Source organism: Budorcas taxicolor, chromosome 11 (genome assembly GCF_023091745.1).
Source record: "Budorcas taxicolor isolate Tak-1 chromosome 11, Takin1.1, whole genome shotgun sequence".
Lineage (NCBI taxonomy): Eukaryota > Metazoa > Chordata > Mammalia > Artiodactyla > Bovidae > Budorcas > Budorcas taxicolor.
Genome location: NC_068920.1, coordinates 83,280,036 through 83,302,932, shown reverse-complemented (window position 1 = coordinate 83,302,932; position 22,897 = coordinate 83,280,036).

Sequence of the window (22,897 nt, the reverse complement as noted above, 5' to 3'; positions counted from 1 at the left end):
CAGCATATCTTCTATTAGACCCACTAATGTCTAAGTCAGTATTATACCTAACCAAACATCTCACTACATGCTTTTTCCATCAGAGAGAGAGAGATATAGATTGCAATAGTTATAGCTTATAAAAGAAGAAATTCCTTATAGGAATTTACTCAGTTACGCAGAGCAAGAAGTCCCACCATCTGCCGTGTTCAAGCCTGAGAACTAGGAGAGTCACTGATGTAATTTAATCCAAGTCCAAAGAAGGGAAAACCAGAAGTGCCAGTGTCTGTGGGCAGAAGAGAGTCGTCACAGGTAAGTAGAGAGAGCAAATTCATCCTTCCTTCACCGTGTTTGTTCTATCTGAGCCCTCAGCAGGTTGGGTAGCGCACATGGACGCAAGCAGAGGTGGCCCTCTTTACTCATCTGCTGATTCAAATGCCAGTCTTTTCTGGAGACACTCTCACAGACATGCCTCGAGATAATGCTTACCAGCTGTCTGGGCATCCCTTAGCCTAGTCAAGTTGACTCATAAACATAACCATCATGGGAATCAACAATTTTCCTTAAACTATTATTGTCTGAATACCCTCTTCAACATTCTGTTAAAAATATTAAACTCTACCACTTCATATAATCCAGATACAGCATCTAGGTCCTTGATTTCATAACTTTTCCATATCCACTTGCCTTGCTCTATTTTTGCCACACATCTTATCACCTCCTAATGTTCTATATTATTTTATCATTATATTTTCTGTCTCTTCTTGCTAAAATTCAAGCTTTATAAAGACTAATTTTTATCTGTTTTAGCCTAGTGATATATTTCAAGCATCTTTTAAAAATATACCTAGTAAATACTAGGGGCTCAATATCCATTTCATAGATGAACTTAAATAAAATCTTATTTAATGTTCAGTTCAGTTTAGTTGCTCAGTCGTGTCCGACTCTTTGCGACCCCATCAATCACAGCACACCAGGCCTCCCTGTCCATCACCAACCCCCGGAGTTCACTCAGACTCATGTCCATCGAGTCAGTGATGCCATCCAGCCATCTCATCCTGGGTCGTCCCCTTCTCCTCCTGCCCCCAATCCCTCCCAGCATCAGAGTCTTTCCAATGAGTCAACTCTTTGCCTGAGGTGGCCAAAGTACTGGAGTTTCAGCTTAATGGTACATAGTTTCCTCTTTTTCTCTTCCTCTTCTATAGTAGACTACTCTTTGATAAAGTCCAATGTAGAGTTATTTCTTGTAATATTCATCCAATTCCATTTTTTAGATAACAGAAGTAGTGTTTACCTATCTAACATACAAACACATTTGATTAGTCTCCATATATTTTAGTTTATCATGGATTTCTTGTAGATTATTTTCTTATATTCTCTCAAATAAGTAAGAGTAGACACATAGTACAATTCAAACTTTTTCAAAAAGCGTTTCTAAGAAGGTGTTGCACATATGAACACAGTACTAATGACCATATCAATGGAGAGACACATAACATATTCTGTTGGTCTCAAGAACATTTGTGGGTTTGTTTTTTGTTTTGCTGGAAACTGAACTGTAGCATTTTACATATACTCTCACCTCCAAAATGCCCAGAGTAAAATGCTTTTGGTGCGAGTGTTGTTCAGTGAGAGACAGTAGCATTGTTATAGTTAAATCTACATGGTGTAGTAATGAAAGACATGGTTCCCTAAAAGACTGAAAAAATATTTCTCTCTAGGTTCTTATCTCACTGTCAGAAAGGGACTCGGGCTCAAAGAAAACGTAGTCTGATACTTGCAGATCCTTAAGGATTAAACAACCAAGATTAAATTCCTCACTCTTGCTTCTGACTGTTGATTGAACCCTAAACCATGTTTCATGGGTTGATGGAAATCAGAGTTAACTTTTATCTATAGGAAAATAATATTTTTATAGCTGCTCACAATCTTCCCTGTAAAACTGTCAATTTTACAAATGTTGTTGGCAATAGAAGCATAAGTTGCAATGCCTCAAAATAATCCTAAGGAGTGCTATGCAATAAAAATAAATATCCGTGGCCTGTTTTTTACTGAAACTATTATTTCTTGATTCACATTGACATAGCTGCTGCTGCTGCTGCTAAGTCGCTTCAGTCATGTCCGATTCTGTGTGACCCCATAGACCATCCCTGGGATTCTCCAGGCAAGAATGCTGGAGTGGATTGCCATTTCCTTCTCCAATGCATGAAAGTGAAAAGTGGAAGTGAAGTTGCTCAGTCGTGTCCAACTCTTAGCGACCCCAGGGACCACAGCCTACCAGGCTCCTCGGTCCATGGGATTTTCCAGGCAAGAGTACTGTAGTAGGGTGCCATTGCCTTCTTTGCACTGACATAGCAACAGTTGCTAATATTTTTATTCATTAGATTTATCTTCTTCCCCTTATCTGCTTGCCTCCTTGCCTCTTATGAAGACATAAGAACATATATTCTCATGACAGTTAGGGTGTTAATGACACTATCAGTATGGCCCAAAGGAGCAGCCAACAAGAGCACCTGCCTTTCTCTCTCTTCATATATTCATTTAATTGCAAGTCCCTCTTCCACCATGTATACACAAGTATATCCTCCCAAAACTCCGCAAAGAGAAAACCCACTAAGTACGGTGGTATTATGCCACCAACCAGAGAGTATTTTCTCTTTTTGGAACAATTGCAGTCTTAAAAGATATTTGTAATATTATCCTTGGTGAGTATATACTAATATTCTTCATGAAATGCTACTCATAGGGCTATTCTGCCCATTATCAACCTAGGAATATGGCTATTAATTAATTGTGTAGGCAAATTACCTGTTGGGGTATCATGTAGGCAGTATAAGTAAATTCTGGAGTCAAATTTTCTGGATTCAGTTCACAGCTCTGACATTTACTAGCTTTGTGACATTAGGCAGGTTACTTAAACCTCAGGATTTGTTCATCTGTATAAGCCAACCTATAAAATGATGGTTGTGATGATTTGGTGTGTTATTATCTGTAAAGATCTTAACAGTTTCTGGTATCATATAATCTAAGATGCTATTAGCAATATATAGCTACAAGTGATGGGGTGTTTTAGACATATGTTGATGGTGGCATTCAGTATCCTTCCAGTTCTTATTCTCCCTATCTCTTGGGAAACTGAACTTGCCACTGTCCCTAGGCAACTAAAATGCTAAATAAATCAGCAAAGACCAGTAAAGGACTGGATTTATTTGTAGTGTTTCCTTATAGAAAATAAAAGTAAAAGTGAGTTTGTAATATCATAAAAGATTTTTAAAATAATTTCTAAGACTTGAGAGACTGTAAACATTTCTCTGTACTGAATAGAAATGTATTGCTTTACTATTATTTTATATATGAAAGTCAAATTGATATTTTAAAAATCAGTAATGCGCCAAGTGGAGAACTTCTGGCTGATTCTATTTGTGATTCAATCCTTCTTTGTATTTAGGCTATTACAAAGCAAGATAGAGTCCAAGATGCCCATAGGACTTTTGCAAGATAAGCTTTTACTGCATAGACATGTGATATTAACAGAGTGGAGGATTTACCAAAAGATCTGCTTTTAAAAACTCAAGAAAAGTATAAGCATCAGTCACAACACTGCCTGGACTGTACTGAATAGTAAAAAACTCTTTCCTTAGATTTTACTGATATACTTTCAACATGAAATAGCATATGAATAATTTCTCCCTTTAAAAAGAACTTGTAAAAATTGGTACAGAATTAATATTAAAATTTCAATCACATAGGCCAAGTCAACAGAAAAATGAACCATTACCTTACCATCCTAAAGAAGTACTATTTGCATTTAAAAGAGATATTTGATTATTACTCTAGTTGGGTGAAGAAAAAACTGAAATGAAACTAAATTTTGTGATGAATTTCAAATAGTTTCTTTACCATAGACATGTTATTTCCTAAATATCAATCTAGAGTCATATGAAATCAACAAAAAAATATTGAAGTCCTTAAAAACTGGTTCTGCATTTCAATAGTTTAAACACTCAGCCCTACTCCTTCCTATAGAATTTCTCTATTTTTGAATATTTTAATATAGAGTTAGTTCTTTATGTTCCATTTTGTTATATAATAGCTTTATTGGTTTAACAATGATGTATATTGTCTTTTCCTACTTCTGCTTTATTTAATGCCTTTCTGTTTCCTTTAGAGATGAAGGGTAGATGGGAGAATATAATATTCTTGGGCTGCCCTGTAGTTCTGGAATTGTGGGTTACTGGGAAGAAGTCCAAGACCACCATGACTTCCGTTTCTGTACTGACTTGCTCTTCTACCTGGATACACATGCTTTATTCTGTCCTTGAAATTTAGCAACAAAGGGTGTTTGTAATAAACTTTACTAAAAAATCTCTAGCACCCCTCTTGGCTTTGCAGCTCTAGTTCACCCTTAGTTTTCCTCTGTTTCTATAATTTTATTTTTGTAATATTTCTCCCACCGCCACCAAATCTATTCCTCTTCAGCTTGTTGTCACTTCTCCTATTTGAGACATAATTATGTGTCAAAATCATGTGCTCTGAACATCTGTTTGATAAACTATTTACTTAACTATATTTTGTGTTTTGGGACACAATTGTGTATTCTCTGTCTACTTAACAGAATGTGGTGCTTCTAAGTGAAAAAAGTGTTACAAGGGGCAAGTGATAAATACAAAGACATTAGAAGCTATGCATTTGCTAAATAAAAATAGCATCCCTGCAGTAATTGTCAGAATCACATGCTATATCAAATAGGCTTTGGCTGAAGAGCATCATTTGTCAAACATAGCCTCACTGAGAACATCTCTCCCTTGGAACCCTCCCTGCCAGCATAATTTCTGCTGATTTCAAAGGTTTCTTTGTGGTTATCTTAGGTCTCTTGGCCAGCTTGCCACAAAGGGCAAACTGATCTTTTACCATTATGCACCCAACTCAGAATTTTATCCTACCCATTTTTTTAGAGAGAATTAAGTTGCTTTTTCATAGAGAAGATGTTAGTTTGGGGCATCTATAATTTGGGGGCTTGGCAAAAGACTAAATAGAACAGTCAAGAATAAAGACATTTGAACTTTCAGAGGCAACATATAAAATGAAAGTTTTCTTAGGAAAAAAAAAATTATCTTCTTTATATTTATCTACTGTTGTTCTTTCTTACTCACCAGACAAAAAAAGTTTTGTTGTAAAAGCATTTTTTAAAGTGGGAACTTATAAATTTACAGTCAAATTTAAAGGCTCTATTCACAAAATAGGCAAACAACATATTTTGGGGCCATTATGAAAAATCAACTCCATACTCACCATATATTTTATAGATTGCTAAATGTTCATGGTAGATTATACATAGAGCAGTCCTCATCAAAGATCTTAGGATGACGCAAACAATAATAACGCATGAGTGTCTTTGGTAAGGGTTTGAGAGCAGTATAGAATATTCTTTAGGAGCTTCGAGAGGATGAGCCCACTTTTTTCTGGAAGGAATCAAGAAAGATTTTATCAAATAGTCAAGAGATAGAGAGAGGTGGACAGAATGAGAGAGCGACAGTGGAGGCAGGCTATTACAATGGAAGTGTTCCCGCTCCCCCAGGAAATATCCTCTCTAATGACAGCCGTGACCCTTAAAGATTACTAAAAGTTGTATAGCTATTGCACACACATCAGTAGCTTTACAAGGCTCTCTGATAACAAGTAATATGAAATGAAATTATAGTTGATACTATATTTAGTACCAGGTCATTGATTTACAGAAGGTCAAGGTTAGCCACAGACTGAACAGCTGAAGCTTATGTTCCTCTAGCCACTTAGCTTTTATGACCATCCCTACACACACGTGAGCGCGCACACACGGCATTTCATCCTAGACTGTTAGCTTATTTTCCATTAATTTTATACGTCTTCTGCCATCCCACGTCCCTGATTCTCGTGTCTGCAAATACAGTGACACTCCTTAAGAGGTACCCTTCTATGACTTCATTATGTTCCAAAAGCTAGCTTTTAAGCTCCATGTGATTTCATTTTTGCTATAGTCCTAGTGCCTGTAACACGATGAATACTCAATAATAGTTGTCAAATGAACAGAAGATTAAGAGACTGTCATAGGGCAGCCTGTTTGACAAGTAGAAGATGAATTATCATGTCCATTTTGTAGATAAGTTTGCAGAGATAAAGAGAGGTTCTAATTCTCTAACTTGTACTCGTTTTATCATAAGATATTGCTTTTACTCAAACAATGATTAATGGTAGCAATTACAGATTGGGTGCAGGAGTAATATAATGATGGTTTGGATACATAGAACCTACAATGGTCCCTCAAATCATGCTATATAAGCATCACACAGTCGGCCAAGGAGGTGATAGTAGTATCTAATGAGAGATAATACAACTGGGAAGAGACAAAAATTAAACATGCGTGGTTTGTCACAACTTCCTTAACTGTCCTGCCCTCTAACTTCACCTTTCCCTACTCAATCTCTCCCCTTTCTATAACCTGAATTATTAAGAATTATACTTTTAGTTAATGATTCCAAACTGTTTTCTTGCAAGGAGAATTGGGACAATGGTAGAAACAGCACAGGAGTAGTGAGATATTTTCATTAGAAGGTGCTCTAATTTATTGCTGAATTAGAGCAAAAGCAATGAAATAGAGTTGTACAGGGAGAAACTGAATCTATGTGAGTTATGTGAGAGTGATTTTGGGTACATTTTGTCATAAAATGGTGAGATCCTTAGATATATTTGCACATTATGTGTGACACTGATCAGTTCAGTCGCTCAGTCGTGTCCAACTCTTTGCGACCCCATGAACTGCAGTGCACCAGGTCTCCTTGTCCATCACCAACTCTCAGAGCCAGCCCAAACCCATGTCCATTGAGTCAGAGATGCCAGCCAACCATCTCATCCTCTGTCGTCCCCTTCTCCTCCTGCCCTCAATCTTTTCGGGTCTTTTCAAATGAGTCAGCTCTTCCCATCAGATGGTCAAAGTATTGGAGTTTCAGCTTCAGCATCAGTCCTTTCAATGAATATTCAGGACTGATTTCCTTTAGGACAGACTGGTTGGATCTCCTTGCAGTCCAAAGGACTCTCAAAAGTCTTCTCCAACACTACAGTTCAAAAGCATCAATTCTTTGGCACTCAGCTTTCTTTATAGTCCAACTCTCACATCCACACATGACCACTGGAAAAACCATAGCCTTGACTAGACAGACCTTTGTTGACAAAGTAATGTCTCTGCTTTTTAATATGCTGTCTAGGTTGGTTGTAACTTTCCTTCCAAGGAGTAGCGTCTTTTAATTTCATGGCTGCAGTCAGCAACTGCAGTGATTTTGGAGACAAGAAAAATAAAGTCAGCCGCTGTTTCCCATCTATTCAGCATGAAGTGATGGGACCAGATGCCATGATATTAGTTTTCTGAATGTTGAGGTTTAAGCCAACTTTTTCACTCTCCTCTTTCACTTTCAACAAGAGGCTTTTTAGTTCTTCTTCACTTTCTGCCATAAGGGAGGTATCATCTGCATTTCTGAGGTTATTGATATTTCTCCTGGCAGTCTTGATTCCAGCTTGTGCTTCTTCCAGCCCAGCTTTTCTCATGATGTACTCTGCATAGAAGTTAAATAAGCAGGGTGACAATATATAGCCTTGACTTACTCTTTCCCATTTGGAACCAGTCTGTTGTTCCATGTCCAGTTCTAACTGTTGCTTCCTGACTTGCATACAGGTTTCTCAAGAGGCAGGTTAGGTGGTTTGATATTCCCATCTGTTAAAGAATTTTCCAGTTTATTGTGATCCACAGGTCAAAGGCTTTAGTATAGTTAATAAAGCAGAAATAGATGCTTTTCTGGAACTCTCTTGCTTTTTCCATGATCCATTGGATATTGGCAATTGATCTCTGATTCCTCTGCCCTTTCTGAAACCAGCTTGAACATCTGGAAGTTCATGGTTCACGTATTGCTGAAGCCTGGCTTGGAGAATTTTGAGCATTAGTTTGAGCATTCTTTGGCACTGCCTTTCTTTGGGATTGGAATGAAAACTGACCTTTTCCAGTCCAAATTTGCTGGCATATTGAGTGCAGCACTTTCACAGCATCATCTTTCAGGATTTGAAATAGTTCAACTGGAATTCCATCACCTTCACTAGCTTTGTTCATAGTGATGCTTTCTAAGGCCCATTTGACTTCACATCCCAGGATGTCTGGATCGAGGTGAGTGATCACACCATCATGATTATCTGGATTGTGAAGATCTTTTTCATATAGTTCTTCTGTGTATACTTGCCACCTCTTCTTAATATCTTCCTTTTCTATTATGTCCTACCATTTATGTCCTTTATTGAGCCCATCTTTGCATGAAACTTTCCCTTGGTATCTCTAATTTTCTTGAAGAGATCTCTAGTCTTTCCCATTCTATTGTTTTCCTCTATTTCTTTGCATTGATTGCTGAGGAAGGCTTTCTTACACTGATGAACTGGTAGAAACAAGGCTTTTATAAGTTTTGCTCTATGCTAAAAATAGGAATCTCTAGAGAGACTGTAATGAAGATTTCAATTCCTGTTAATCATCTTTTAGTTGCCAGACATGTTGCTCACTGAACACAGGTTCCCTCACAAGTGGACATGAGGCAGCTGAGTTACTATGCTTTCCTTGTTGTCTCCTGATTTGGTAGGAATGTTTCAGCTCTATATATTGTAGCAGAAAACATGATATATAGGGGCCCACATGTAGAGGGGTTAATTTCTTCTCAGCTAATAAGAAGTCTAGAAGTACTTTCTTCTACCACTTTCTTCCTTCAGAAAAGGATGTGGGAAAAGGGCTTATGTCCAAATAAATATAAAGAATTCATAACACTGTGCAAGTCTCAGTAAAAACAGAGGGTGTTCTGTGAGGTATTTCATGTACCACTATTATGAAGTTAGTCAAGGAGAGTTCAGAGGAATGAATAAAGAGGCAAATAACAGGAAAGTATGGAAAGTATGTTTGCTGAAGTATTTAAGAATATTCATTTCTGTTGTAAAGACCATGACCAAAAAAAAAAAAAAAACAAAAAAACACAAACTTAAGCACAAGAAGCAAGTAACTGCTGAGATATATTAAACATAGAGTTAGCATAGCACATATATACATGTGTTAATTATAAGAGAGATGATGGAAGGAATAGGTAAACCTTATCTATTCATAAGAAATATATTAGGTCATCTCCAATTGGTAGCAATGTAATCAGGTATTCATAGATGACACACATTCTGGCCTTAGGCATCCTCTTCCAAATCACAGATAACCTGCTGAGTATCCATGTTTTTTATCGGTCAATTTTAACCAAAACCAGTAATTTACCTTGACTGTCCCTAATAGAGCAAGTGTCTTTAGGCACAAGGTATCTTCCATCTGCCAAACCTTGCTTGGCTTGTCTTCTGAACCATATGATTAACAGAAGAGGTTGGTGTGATATAGAGATAGAACATACAAACTTTGCACGATGTAGAATCCATCTTTCTTGCATTTTATTTAAGGATACTTCCTTACCTGTTATTAATATTGATAGCTGTTAATATTATATATAATACATGGATATTATGTATGCATATGTTATATATTAATTGTATATATCAGTCATTGATAATATCAACCATATAACATATTATAGCACATAATATTGTATATATGCATGTATTATATGTAACATAATTATTAATATTAACAGCTAGTAGTCACAGTATGCAAGTATTTGCTCCAGGAAATGACTAGTTTTCAAACAAATCAATCCTTTGCATCTAATGAAAATTTTAAAAGAAGATTTTATATAAAGAAGCTATTGAATGTGGAAACTGGTGTTTATCTCCTATAGATATTTTCCTCTTGATATTGCAAATGAAACTTTTCATGCATACACAACTCAGAGCTGACTTCCAAGCAGAGTGCCTAGCAAAAGAGATCTCCCTGTACAGCATAGACCCTTGGAAGAAGGCTGAGTGCTGAAGAATTGGTGCTTTCAAGCTGTGATGCTGGATGAAATTCTTGAGAGTCCCCTGGACAGCAAGGAGATCAAACCTGTCAATCCTAAAGGGAATTAACCCTGACTATTCATTGGAAGGACTGATGCTGAAGCTGAAGGTCCTGTACTTAGAACTTGATGTGAAGAGCCAGCTCACTGGAAAACACCCTGATGCTGGGAAAAATTGAAAGCAAAAGGAGGAGGAGGTGGTAGAGGATGAGATGGTTAGACAGCATCACTGATTCAATGGCCATGAGTTTGAGCAAACTCCTGGAGGCAGTGAAGGATATTGGAGCCTGGCTAGCTACAGTCCATGGTGTTGCAAAGGGTTGGACATGACTTAGCAACTGAACAACAACAACAAATCAGAGCCTTAATGTCTATATAATCTCTATTATAAATTTATCTGCCTGAGCATGTGAGTATCCTTGGTTGAATCATGCTGGTTCTTATTCACCTCTTTTACAATTGCTCTTTTTTCCATGTTGTAAAAGTTCTAGAACTACACCTCATTCAATTTGACTCTTACTATGATACCTTACCCCAGATGCACAGTCCTAAAAAAAGCCTACAAGCATACCGCAAATCATTCACCTATTCATCTCAAGAGAAACTTATTTCAACATAATTATTCTTTTTATGTTTAATGTTTGTTCACCAAATGGTTAATACATTCAAGACTTGATGTTTTTATGTTAATAATAATTGGAATGAGAATTCAATTAAGAAGAAAATATTAGCACATAAATCCACGTGGTCACAGGAAAGAAATTAAAATTTTCAATTATGTACACAGTTTTATTATAGAGAATAATGACTGAGTGATTACTAAAATAATTTCAAGCATAAAATTATATTACATTAGTATAAAATTCTATTGAAGTAAAGTAAAAATACAAACTTATGAGAAAAGGGAGCAACATAAAATTTATAATAATAAAGAGAATTGTTCATTTTAAATAATTCATAGCTAGCAACAAACTGCTATTGCATTAGTACACCACTGGAAATATATAAAGGGATGATATATGCTAGTTATTTTTTAACATCAAATTTTACAGTATATGATAAATCAACACCTGTTCCAATTGCTTAAGTTTAGTATCTAAATGGATTTTTTAAAATCTAGAGGTAACTACAATGTGTACGAAGTAGTATACTAGTAAAATACAAAAATATTATTACAAAGTGCAACAGACTAAAATTTCCAGGTAAAAGACAAAGAATATCATAATAGTGAAAAAAAACTTGGATTCTTATAAACTGACTAATGTTTATATGGACCCAAAGGACTCAGGGTAATCAATTCAATATTAAAAGAGAAGAACAATGTTGGTGAACTGATTACTGACTTCAAGACTTAAAGCTATAGTAATCAAGACACTGTGATGTTGTACCAAGAGTAAACAAATCAATGGAGCAGTAGAAAGTCCAGGAAGAGACCTCTATGAGGATACTCAGTTCTTTAACAAAGGAACACGGGCACTGCAACGGAGAATGGACAGCTTTTTCAACAAATGGTGTTGGAACACTGGACATCCACATACCAAAAGAAAAGAATCTAGACATAGACCCTACATCATTCACAAAAATTAATTCAAAATGATCATGGACATAAATGTAAATTTTAAAATTATGAAACTTCTAGAAGATGTAATAGAAAATCCAGATGACCTTAGATATGGCCATAGTTTTAGGTACAATACCAAAGGCATGATCCATGAAAGAAATAATTCTAAACTGAAGAAATGAAAGCAAAAATAAACAAATGGGGCCTAATCAAACTTACAAACTTTTGCACAGCACAGCAAAGGAAACCACAGGCAAAATGAAAAGACAACCTACTGAATGGGAGAAAATATTTGCAAGTGACAGGACTGATAAGGACTTAATTTCCAAAATATACAAAAAGCTCATATAACTCAACAACAACAGAAAGAACAACAACAACCAAAAAAAAAAAAAAAAACCAACTGAAAATGAGCATAAGAACTATATAGATGCTTCTTCAAAGAAGACATACAGATAGCCAACAGGTCCATGAAAAGACGTTCAACATCACTAATCATTAGAGAAATGCAAATCAAAATTACAATAAGGTATTACCTCACATAGGTTAGAATGACCATCATTAAGAAGTCTACAAATAAATACTGGAGAAGGTGTGGCAACAAGGGAACCATCTTACACTGTTGGTGGAAATGTAAGTTTGTGCAGCCACTATGGAAAACAGTACGGATATTCGCCAAAACACTAAAAATAGAATTTCCATATGGTCCACCAACTTTACTCCTGGACATTTATCTGGACAAAACTGTGATTCAAAACATACATGCACCCCTATGTTCATAGCAGCACTATTCACAATAGCCAAGACATGGAAACAGCCTGAATGTTCACTGATGGACAAATGGATAAAGAAGATGTGTCACGTATATACAACAGAATACTACTTAACCATAAAAAAGAATGAAATAATGGCATTTGCGGCAACATGGATGCACGAGAGATTACCATAATAAGTGAAGTCAGAAACAGAGAGACAAGCACCATATGATATTGCTTTTATGTGGAATCTAAAATATGGCACAAATGAACATATCTACAAAACAGACATGGATTCACAGACAGAAGAGACTTGTTGGTTGCTAAGGGGGGTGGTGTGAGATGGATGGAGGAGGCGGATGGGGTTATCAGATGCAAGCTATTAAATATAGAATGGATAAACAGTGTGTTCCACTATACTTAATCTAGAAAATGAACAAGCAGCTACCATATAGCACAGGGAACTCTGCTCAATATTACGTAGAAACTTAAATGGGAAAATAATTTGAAAAAGAACAGATACATGTATAACGGGGTCACTTTGCACAGCAGAAATGAACACAACATTGTAAACCAACTATATTTGAATTAAAACATAAATTACTGTACCAGTTTTCCCGGGGAAAACAAGAAATAATTGTTAAACTGGCTTTATTAAAATTGAAATAAAAAAAAAATTCTGCTCTGTGGAAGACAGTGTCAAGAGAGTAAGAAGACAAACTACAGCCTGGGAGAAAATATTTGCACAAGGAACAGCTGATAAAGAGCTGCTATTAAAAATGTTAAGAATTCCTAGAAGTTAGTCATAAAAAATAATAACCTAATTATAAAAGAGGTTATCATAGTAACTGTTTTGAAACGTACAGAAATACAAGTCACTGAGTTGTACAAAGACTGATGTTGAAGCTGAAGCTCCAATACTTTGGCCACCTGATGCAACGAAGTGACTCATTTGAAAAGATCCTGATGCTGGGAAAGATTGAAGGTGGGAGGAGAAGCGGATGAAGAGAATGAGATGGTTGGATGGCATCACCGACTCAATGGACATGAGTTTGAGTAAACTCCGGGAGGTGGTGATGGACAGGGAGGCCTGGCATGCTGCGATTCACGGGGTCGCAAAGAATCGGGACACAGCTGAGTGACTGAACTGAACTGAAGCTGCATGGGGAGAACTCGGGTGTTAATTTATTCCATAATCTTTAAATGTTATATGTGCATTATGAAATTATAAGGGGAAGAGGTAGTAGAATTTATTGAACTCTATGAAATAGTCCTGGGATTGGCGGCGGAGGGGGGGCGGGTTTCTAGATAGTGTTTGCTAGAGAGGGCCCTGTTATCATCAGGATCCCAGTTCCTCTGTTTTCCCAGTCTGTTTTCCTCCATGTGTCAGCTGCATCCTTTCCTCCTTGTAGTAAGGGTTGGCTGTTACAGTTCTGGTTTATAGTATATGAACACAAGACTACGCTGAAAAGGAGAACTTCTATTATTGAAACTATCAGGCAAAAGTCCTTGACTTCACACACATCAAACCTACATAGGTTATGTCCCTGCCTGAATGAATCCCTGTGCAAGGAAGTAGGGGCAAAGCCAATTACTCTCCACCCAGGATGTGGGAGGAGGTTGTGGAGTCAACCAACTAGGGTGACCACTCTGCTCAGTATCCTGAGACTTGACATGCTCTGGTTGATGCTTCTGTGTCCCACAAAACCTCTTAATCCCAGGCAAACCAAGATGCTGGTCACCATACAACCAGCAGCGTAGAAGACATAAAAATCAGCTGCCCCCTTCCCCCAAATCCATGCTCAAGTCTTATTACTAGGTAGTAGATTTAAATAAATGACTATTTCTACTTTCTTATAACAGACATCTTTCTCCCATAGGAACTACTGAATCTTTTTCAATTATAGAATTCTACACTTAAAGAATTTCTTAAAATTTTTATCTCTTTCTCTTAAATGATCAGTTACTATCCCTTATATTTTCTGATATTATTTGATATAATTTTCTAGTCTGTCAGCAGCATTTCTAAACCTTCTTTAGAATCAAAGCCCCAAAACATGAGATCCTATGGAGGGTGTTGTGTAACATTTCACAGTTTCAGAGATGTTTTCTCAGCTCTTCCCCAAATCCTGGTTAGGTGGGAGCTAGAAGGAGCTCTCTTCTGAGAAAGATCTGTAATTTCCTAGCATAAAGAAGGTATTTAAAGACCACTTTATTTAGAATGATAAAGTTAATTGTTTTCTTAAATTATGTCAAACAATATCCTGGTTAATTTCTTGATTCATCTCAATTTATGCTTATTGTTTGCAAATATTCTACTAGTTTCCCTGATGAGCTTATAAAGCAGTAAGTTTTACAGTTAAATTTCTCTCTCATTTTCTGTTTGCTTTTCACTGTGTCTAAATGTGTGAAGCTGAGACTCCGAGGTTCTGTCCAACTACTAACATCAAAGAAAATATTAAGCTATTTGATCATTATTATGTAAAACAGATAGGAAGAATTTCATATGTTTTATATCTTTCATTAGGTTAATCTCAGGGATGGGTTATAGAATCTGCAGGAATTCTTGTTAAAAATGGAGATTTTAGGCTTTTTAATTCAATAATTTGAAGTGGTAAGGACCTTGCTTTGAATGAGGATCCAAGACTAATCTCATTAAAATAACCTCTGGTGTATTTATACAGGCAGATACCAGGCTGGAGACTCTAGGAAGTAATTCCAAAGTTTGTAGACAACCATGAAATCTACAGTTCTGAGAGAGTCTGAAACCAGAGTGTTGAAATTCCACCACAGCTGAAGCTTTAATTTTGTTTGTTTTCAAAGATATTAGATAACATGAAGGGGTCGAAACCCATAGGGTTTCGATGAAAAATGTCATGGAAAACCCCAATATCCTCCATCCCCTCAAAAAATTGTGATTTGGAGGTCTTTTGGAATACAGCTACAAAGCTATCATCTGTGAGTGTTAATATGGTGAGAAGAACAATAATTTCTTTTGAATTAAAATTTTGTCAGAATTGATCAATCATTTCCACTTCAAGCCTTTGGAATTAAATCCTATTATAGCACAGGGTTCTTTTTTCACCTACAAGGACATTTTCTGATCAAGAATTCATTCAGTAACTTTGCTGTATCCACAGAGGAAATGGCTGTGACCTTTCCGGCCTGAAAGGTTATGCATTTTGACAGGCGGCACTGAGCCAATCCCTCCAACCACTCAGCACAGACGACCACACACTGTTCTCCTGAGGCATGCTGCTACTCATGTTGTTTAATCACATTCGGCATGTCTGGAGCTGAACGTCACTCAGAGCATCAGGAAGAGAAAAATCTGTGCTACCGACTCCATAGAAATCCTCAGTGAGAAGCAACATTCATAGCTGGCTGGTGATTTAACAGATATGTATTTGCTTCCAAAAATATCGTCCCCTTCTCTCTCTGTTATTTGCCACCATATCTAACTGCTGCCTCAAACATGAATTTTGATTTGTCAGAAGTTACAGAACTTGTTAAAAATCAAAATAAAACATTAGATACCTTCTTTGCTCCACATTATGTACAGAAAAATGAATCGCAGCCCTGACTTAAGGCTTATACCCTGGTTGGATTATACATGCACACATGGCGTATACGTGGAGTATACACTAACGCATGTCTCCTATCAGACTCCTTCGTTTATCAAATGTTAGCTCTACTTTGACCTATGTCAGAAACAAAGCATATCCCTTCTAACACACACACACACACACACAGACACACACACAGACACACACACACAGACACACACACACACAGACACACACAAACACACACACACACACAAACACACACCACCTGGAATTCATCATGGATTTTGGGAATCTAGCCACATTGCTGAGATTCAAGAATAACAGTGAGTGTTCACATCACATTTTGTATGAATTTGCACCATCTCTAATTGATTCCTCAGTTGTCTCAGTCTCTTTTTCTTTCTCCTCCAGCTCCTGAATTTTTCAGGAATAATATGAATTGTCATTTTTCCCTTTATAACAATTCAGCCAGACATGTGCTGTGCTCAGTTCTGTCTGACACTTTGTGACCCCATAAACTGTAGCCCACCAGGCTCCTCTGTCCCTGGGATCTTCCAGGCAAGAATGCTGGAGTGGGTGGCCATTTCCTCCTCCAGGGGATATTTTCGACCCAGGGATCGGACTCCTGTCTACTGCATTGGCAGGCTGATTCTTTACCACTGAGCCACCTGCCTATCATCGAACTTCAACCTCTACCCTAGGTTCCTTATGAAAATATCTCCATGAAAAAAAATACAGTTTTCTTCTCCAGAAAAAATCTAGTGAGTAAAAGTTTCTCCACCTTTAATTTATGAAACAGCATTGACAAACACAAGAATATTCACTAAAGTGTGAAACTATGGTGTAAGAAAAGGGTAACAGAGTTGTGAGAAAACTGAAAACATCACGGATGGCTGGAATACTTAAGGACTTGCTGAGATGTCCTTCTGATCTGTTCCCAGGCTAATTTATGATTCAAAGAAACAATGCTCATATGTTTGCTGCTTCTCTTTTCATTAAATACTAAGCTTACTGAGGACAGGCACTATGCCTAAACTGCTATGTAGACTGCCAACACTGAGAACAAGGTTGTAGGAAAAGAGGGAGCCAAATTTAAACTGAGGAGTATCTTGACTGAGTCTTGAAAAAAGCGTAAGATTAAGGTGCTTTAAAGTAAAAAGAGGAAGCTTTCCCAGCAGAAAGAATAAAATGAGTCAATTACTGGAGAACTTAAGGACTAAAGAAACAGACTTAACAATAAATAACATAAAGGAGTTGGCAGATAATGAAAAGTGAGTGTGTTTAATTTAGACAGTGGTCAGGAAAAGGGAAACTTGAATGCCTGTTGGAGAATGTTAGACGCATTGTGGCAGAAAATAGAATGATCAGAATTTTTTGAACATAGAACAGAACTAAGAAGACTAGTATCCAAGAAACTTAATTATACTCAATATGTGGGTCACTTATGTTCCTTGCTTTTTCAGAGTGTCTAAAGTATTTGGGCTTCTCCTATTAAATCAGAGTTGCTCTCTCTCTTTTTTTTCTGTTCCATTTCTTCCTCTTTCTATCTCTTTTATACTATTTCTAGTCTACCAAACAGAATATTATACATGCTGCTGCTGCGAAGTCGCTTCAGTCGTGTCCGACTCTGTGTGACCCCATGGACGGCAGCCCACCAAGCTCCACCATCCCTGGGATTCTCCAGGCAAGAACACTGGAGTGGGTTGCCATTTCCTTCTCCAATGCATGAAAGTGAAAAGTGAAAGTGAAGTCGCTCAGTTGTGTCCGACTCTTAGCGATCCCATGGACTGCAGCCCACCAGGCTCCTCCGTCCATGGGATTTTCCAGGCAAGAGTACTAGAGTGGGGTGCCATTCCTTCTCCGAATATTATACATAGCACAGGTTTATTCTAACAAGTGAAAAATATTTGAAAAACTCACTTAGAAAGAGGTTGTAAGGTCTTAAAATGTAGGCTCTCCTGCAGTGATATGCAAAAGCATTAAAAGCAGAGACCAAAGCTCAATACTCAGGAATTACTATAGGACCAATTTTTATCACCACAGTAGGGTTAGAGTATTGTGGGCCGGAGAAGCAGGTAATTTGGACTTCAGAGTACAACTCAAATCCCACTTAACAAAAAAATAGATTCACAGTTTATTGATAAGATCGATCTACTTGACAACAAAAGAAAAATTAAGCCCTAAATGTTTATATTATATAAATCTCTGACAGCTATCGTTCTTCCTATTGTAATCACCCTGTAAACACAGAATAGATCCTCATCCAAAATTTAGATTGGATGTTCCCTGATACTGCATACACACCAATAGGGTAGGAAAACTTTTATTACTTACATAAATAAGACTTTCTGGGAACACAGGGCATAACACCCTAGATGGTCAAAAAATGGCTTAAGACAGTGGGGAAAGGTTCCTGTCTTTTTGAGTTCATTTCTTCCATCGTGTCTGACCCTTTGCGACTCCATGGACTGCAGCACGCCAGGCTTCCCTGTCCATCACCAACTCCCAGAGTTTACCCAAACTCATGTCCATTGAGTCATTGATGCCACTAAACCATCTCATCCTCTGTTGTCCCCTTCTCCTTCTGCCTTCAATCTTCCCCAGCATCAGGGTCTTTTCCAGTGAGTCAGTTCTTCGCATAAGATGGCCAAAGTATTTAGAGTTTCAGCTTTAGCATCAGTCCTTCCAATGAATATTCAGGACTGATTTCCTTTAGGATAGACTGGTTGCATTTTCTTGCAGTCCAAGGGACTGTCAGGAGTCTTCTCCAACACCACAATTCAAAAGCATCAGTTCTTCAGTGCTCAGCTTTTTTTACGTCCAACTCTCATATTCACCATGACTACTGGGAAAACCATAGCTTTGACTATACGGACCTTTGTTGGTAAAGTAATGTCTCTGCATTTAAATATGCTGTCTAGGTTGGTCATAACTTTTCTTCCAAGGAGTAAGCGTCTTTTAATTTCATGGCTGCAGTAACCATCTGCAGTGATTTTGGAGCCCCCCAAAATAAAGTCTGACACTGTTTCCACTGTTTCCCCATCTATTTGCCATGAAGTGATGGTACCAGATGCCATGATCTTCATTTTCTGAATGTTGAGCCTTAAGCCAACTTTTTCACTCTCCACTTTTACTTTCATCAAGAGGCTTTTGAGTTCCTCTTCACTTTCTGCCATAAGGGTGGTGTCATCTGCATATCTGAGGTTATTGATATTTCTCCCGGCAATCTTGATTCCAGCTTGTGCTTCTTCCAGCCCAGCGTTTCTCATGATGTACTCTGCATATAAGTTAAATAAGCAGGGTGACAATATACAGCCTTGACATACTCCTTTTCCTATTTGGAACCAGTCTATTGTTCCATGTCCAGTTCTAACTGTTGCTTCCTGACCTGCATACAGGTTTCTCAAGAGGCAGGTCAGGTGGTCTGGTATTCCCATCTCTTTCAGAATTTTCCACAGTTTATTGTGATCCACACAGTCAAAGGCTTTGGCATAGAATCTGTCTTTTTAGGTTTTTATTTTAGTACAGAGGGTGGGGCCAAGATCAAGTCTTCTGCTGGTGTACGGGGGATTGCATGGCTTAAACTTCCCATTGGCAACAAAGGAGAAAGCATCCATGCTTTGTTAAAAGCTTGTCCAGATTAAGGTCATAGGGTAGAGAGGGAAAAGGAGAGGGGATGCTAATAGCAATTATAAGTTAAACATGAAATGAAGTCAGACTCTTCATTTTACTTTCATAGTTTAATTTGCCTCAGTATCCCAAAATCACAATAGGTTTTTTTTTTTTTTAAGAGAAAGACATACATTTTTTTTCTTTTCCCGAGTAATCTTACAGAATGTGATATTAGCACATGGTGTTATACTAGTTCATTTTCCCTAAACACTAGTCACTGTAATCAACTCTCCAAAATCCTTTCACTCTAAACAACAGTACTCTCATTCCCATAGTCAGAGATTAGAAACAGGCATATGATGATAACCTGGCAGGTGAGACTAGAAGGGAAGCTTACTGGGAATTCTGGGCAGGATTTCCACACTACCAAAGAGAAAACAGAAAGTAGAGATTGCTCTAATTTTTTACTCTGGTAGTTGCCAAGCTTGAAAGTGGTACCTGAAAGTCCTGAAGTTAAAACATCCTAATTTATATACCTTGTCTAATAGAAACACTCTGGCCAAAGAACCAATTTTTATACAGTCACACCTTTAAATGAACAAGACGTTACCATGGTAATGTGCAAAGAGTATTACCTGCTGTATGGGACAACCTGGATTTCAGCTCCTGTTCTAACCTTTACCAGCAATGCAAACCTGAGTGGCAATTTAAGTCATCTTGAGCATCAGTTTTATTCATTTGTAAATAGTGAGTATGTATTAACACTCCCTAGATATGTTTTGCAGAGTTATTGTTGTAATCATATAAACTAATGTTTTATTCATTACTTAATTATTAATTGAAACATATTTAATGAGGACCTACTGTAGCCAAATATTATGCCCAGAGTGCAGAAAAGACTGGTGAATACAATAAAGTCCCTACCTTCACAGCATTTATAATATAGTTTAAGTAAATTTCTCTACATATTATAAAGACTCAAATACACATAAATATGCATTCACTACACATTATTAGCACCCACCATGTGGGAAACATTGTTTTAGGTGCCGAGAATTTAAAAATAAAGAACATACAATTCCTGTTGAGACATAGGCAACTGCATTTATATTGCATATAACTTAAGAACTGCTTCAACAATAAAAAGCAAAATATCAGATAAACCCAAGGGCTAAACAATGAAAATATTAAGTTTTTAAAGTCACAGAATGCTTGAATATAGACTTAAAATGTCAACAAAGGTATAGCTCTTCTTTCCAAACTTCAGCTCTAAGGAAGCTAGGCAAGTATGTATCTGGCACAGGGGACTAGAATAACAGTACTGATAGGCAAGTCATGATTCGTCCTTTGGGTCTGAAAACATTGTGCTACAAACAGAACTGACAAGAAAAAAGATAAATGGCTCATGGGAAGGTGATTAAATATCTGTTACGATATCTATGATGATTATATACTATTTAAAAGTAACAAAGTAACATCTTAATTTTTACAAGATATTAATTTTGTGCTGGGGAGCATCATTCTCATATCATACAGTTGCTAGTCTGTAATTTGCATGTTTATAAATTTGTGATTTTCATGTTTATATGTTTGACTATTTTCTCTTAGTAGGCTTAATCTAAAGTTGAAAAGAAATCTAAAGGTATAATCCCTTTGGATTTAATTCCTATTTACCTTTGGATTTAACACTAGACTCCTGAAGGACATATCCATGGTACTGGCTAGATCAAGGAGTTAAAAACAAAATAATGCATGTACTCAGTTTACACACTGAGCCTTAGATATATCTCAGAGAAAGAGATACATGTCAGTTTAAATTCAGCACAGCTCAGCATCAAAAATAAAATTATCTTGCATTTTTCTTATTTTCAAGAATAAAATTATTCTTGCATTTATAGTTTTTTAAAGAATGTCTTAAATCTTATTTTACTCATAAAACATGTTTATGACATCAAATGGAAAACATTTGTTTTTATGAGTGAGGTAACTGAAACAGGGGCTTCCCAGGTGGCTCAACGGTAAAGAATCTGCCTGCCAATGCAGGAGATGCAGGTTCTATCCTTGGATCAGTAAGATCCCCTGAAGAAGGAAGCAGTAACACACTCCAGTTTTCTTTTTTTTTCTTTTACTTTATTTTACTTTAAAATGCTGTATTGGTTTTGCCATACATCAACATGAATCCACCACGGGTGTATACGTGCTCCCAATCCTGAACCGCCTTCCCACCTCCCTCCCCATACCATCTCTCTGGGTTCTGGCATGGGAAATCCCATGGGCACAGGAGCCTGGCGGGCTACATTCCGTGGGGTCACCAAGAATTGTACATGACTTCGCAACCAAGCATGCACGTACCTGAAACAAAGACCTCTGAATGGCTTTTTAAAAAATACCCAGTATATCTATGTCAACAGAAGACTATATTCATTATGGTTCAGGTTGGAAAAATTTGGTAGCACTCCAAGCTCACAATCATATTTGCTCAGCCTGGAAGTTGACATTCAAGGACTTGAGATATTAAGAATTCTTCAAAGTTGAGGAGCCATTCATATGATATGAAGAACACTTAGCAAGGTACTAAAATACAAAACTAGCAAGAGGTGAAGTCATAAAAAAGCAGTTTTTAAAAAATGAAAATATAGTCCTATGTACTGTATAATTTTGTGAATGCATAGACACAAATATCAGACTAGAAATATAATCATCAAAATGTTAAGAGTGATTACCCCGAGTGAGATAATGAGGGAATCTTAATTTTTGTCTTTCCTTTTTATGTGTTTTTTCCCAATACTGAAAATATATTAGTTTATATAAATGACTAATATATTTAAAAATAAAATGGGTGGTGACATGGAACAAAAAAGAATCCAATCCTTTGTCACATATGCCAATTCAGTGTCTTGCTTCATGTCATTTTTTTTTTAATTGTTATCTTCAAAATCGGATCTTAATCGGATCTTAATCCTTCAGAAAACTCCTAGAACAAGGAAAGTATGTCTATCCTTTGGTTATACTCTTTATCAAGTACAGGCTTTTCCTTGCCTCTCTGTCCCCTTAGGCTTCATTAGAATTGACCAAGGATTTTAAACCAATAGGAAAAAAATAATGTCCATTGATTCAAGGCACTTCCGTGTTTTTTCATACCAGGCAAGATTAATAGGGATAATGGATTTGCAAACCATTTTGCAGGACTTCGTGTTTTCTTTCTGGCTCAAAATTGCCACTGCTGCTGCTGCTGCTAAGTCACTTCAGTCGTGTCCAACTCTGTGCAACCCCATAGACGGCCGCCCACCAGGCTCCTCTGTCCCTGGTATTCTCCAGGCAAGAATACTGGAGTGGGTTGCCATTTCCTTCTCCAATGCACGAAAGTGAAAAGTGAAAGTGAAGTCGCTCAGTCATGTCCGACTCTTAGCGACCCCATGGACTGCAGCCTACCAGGCT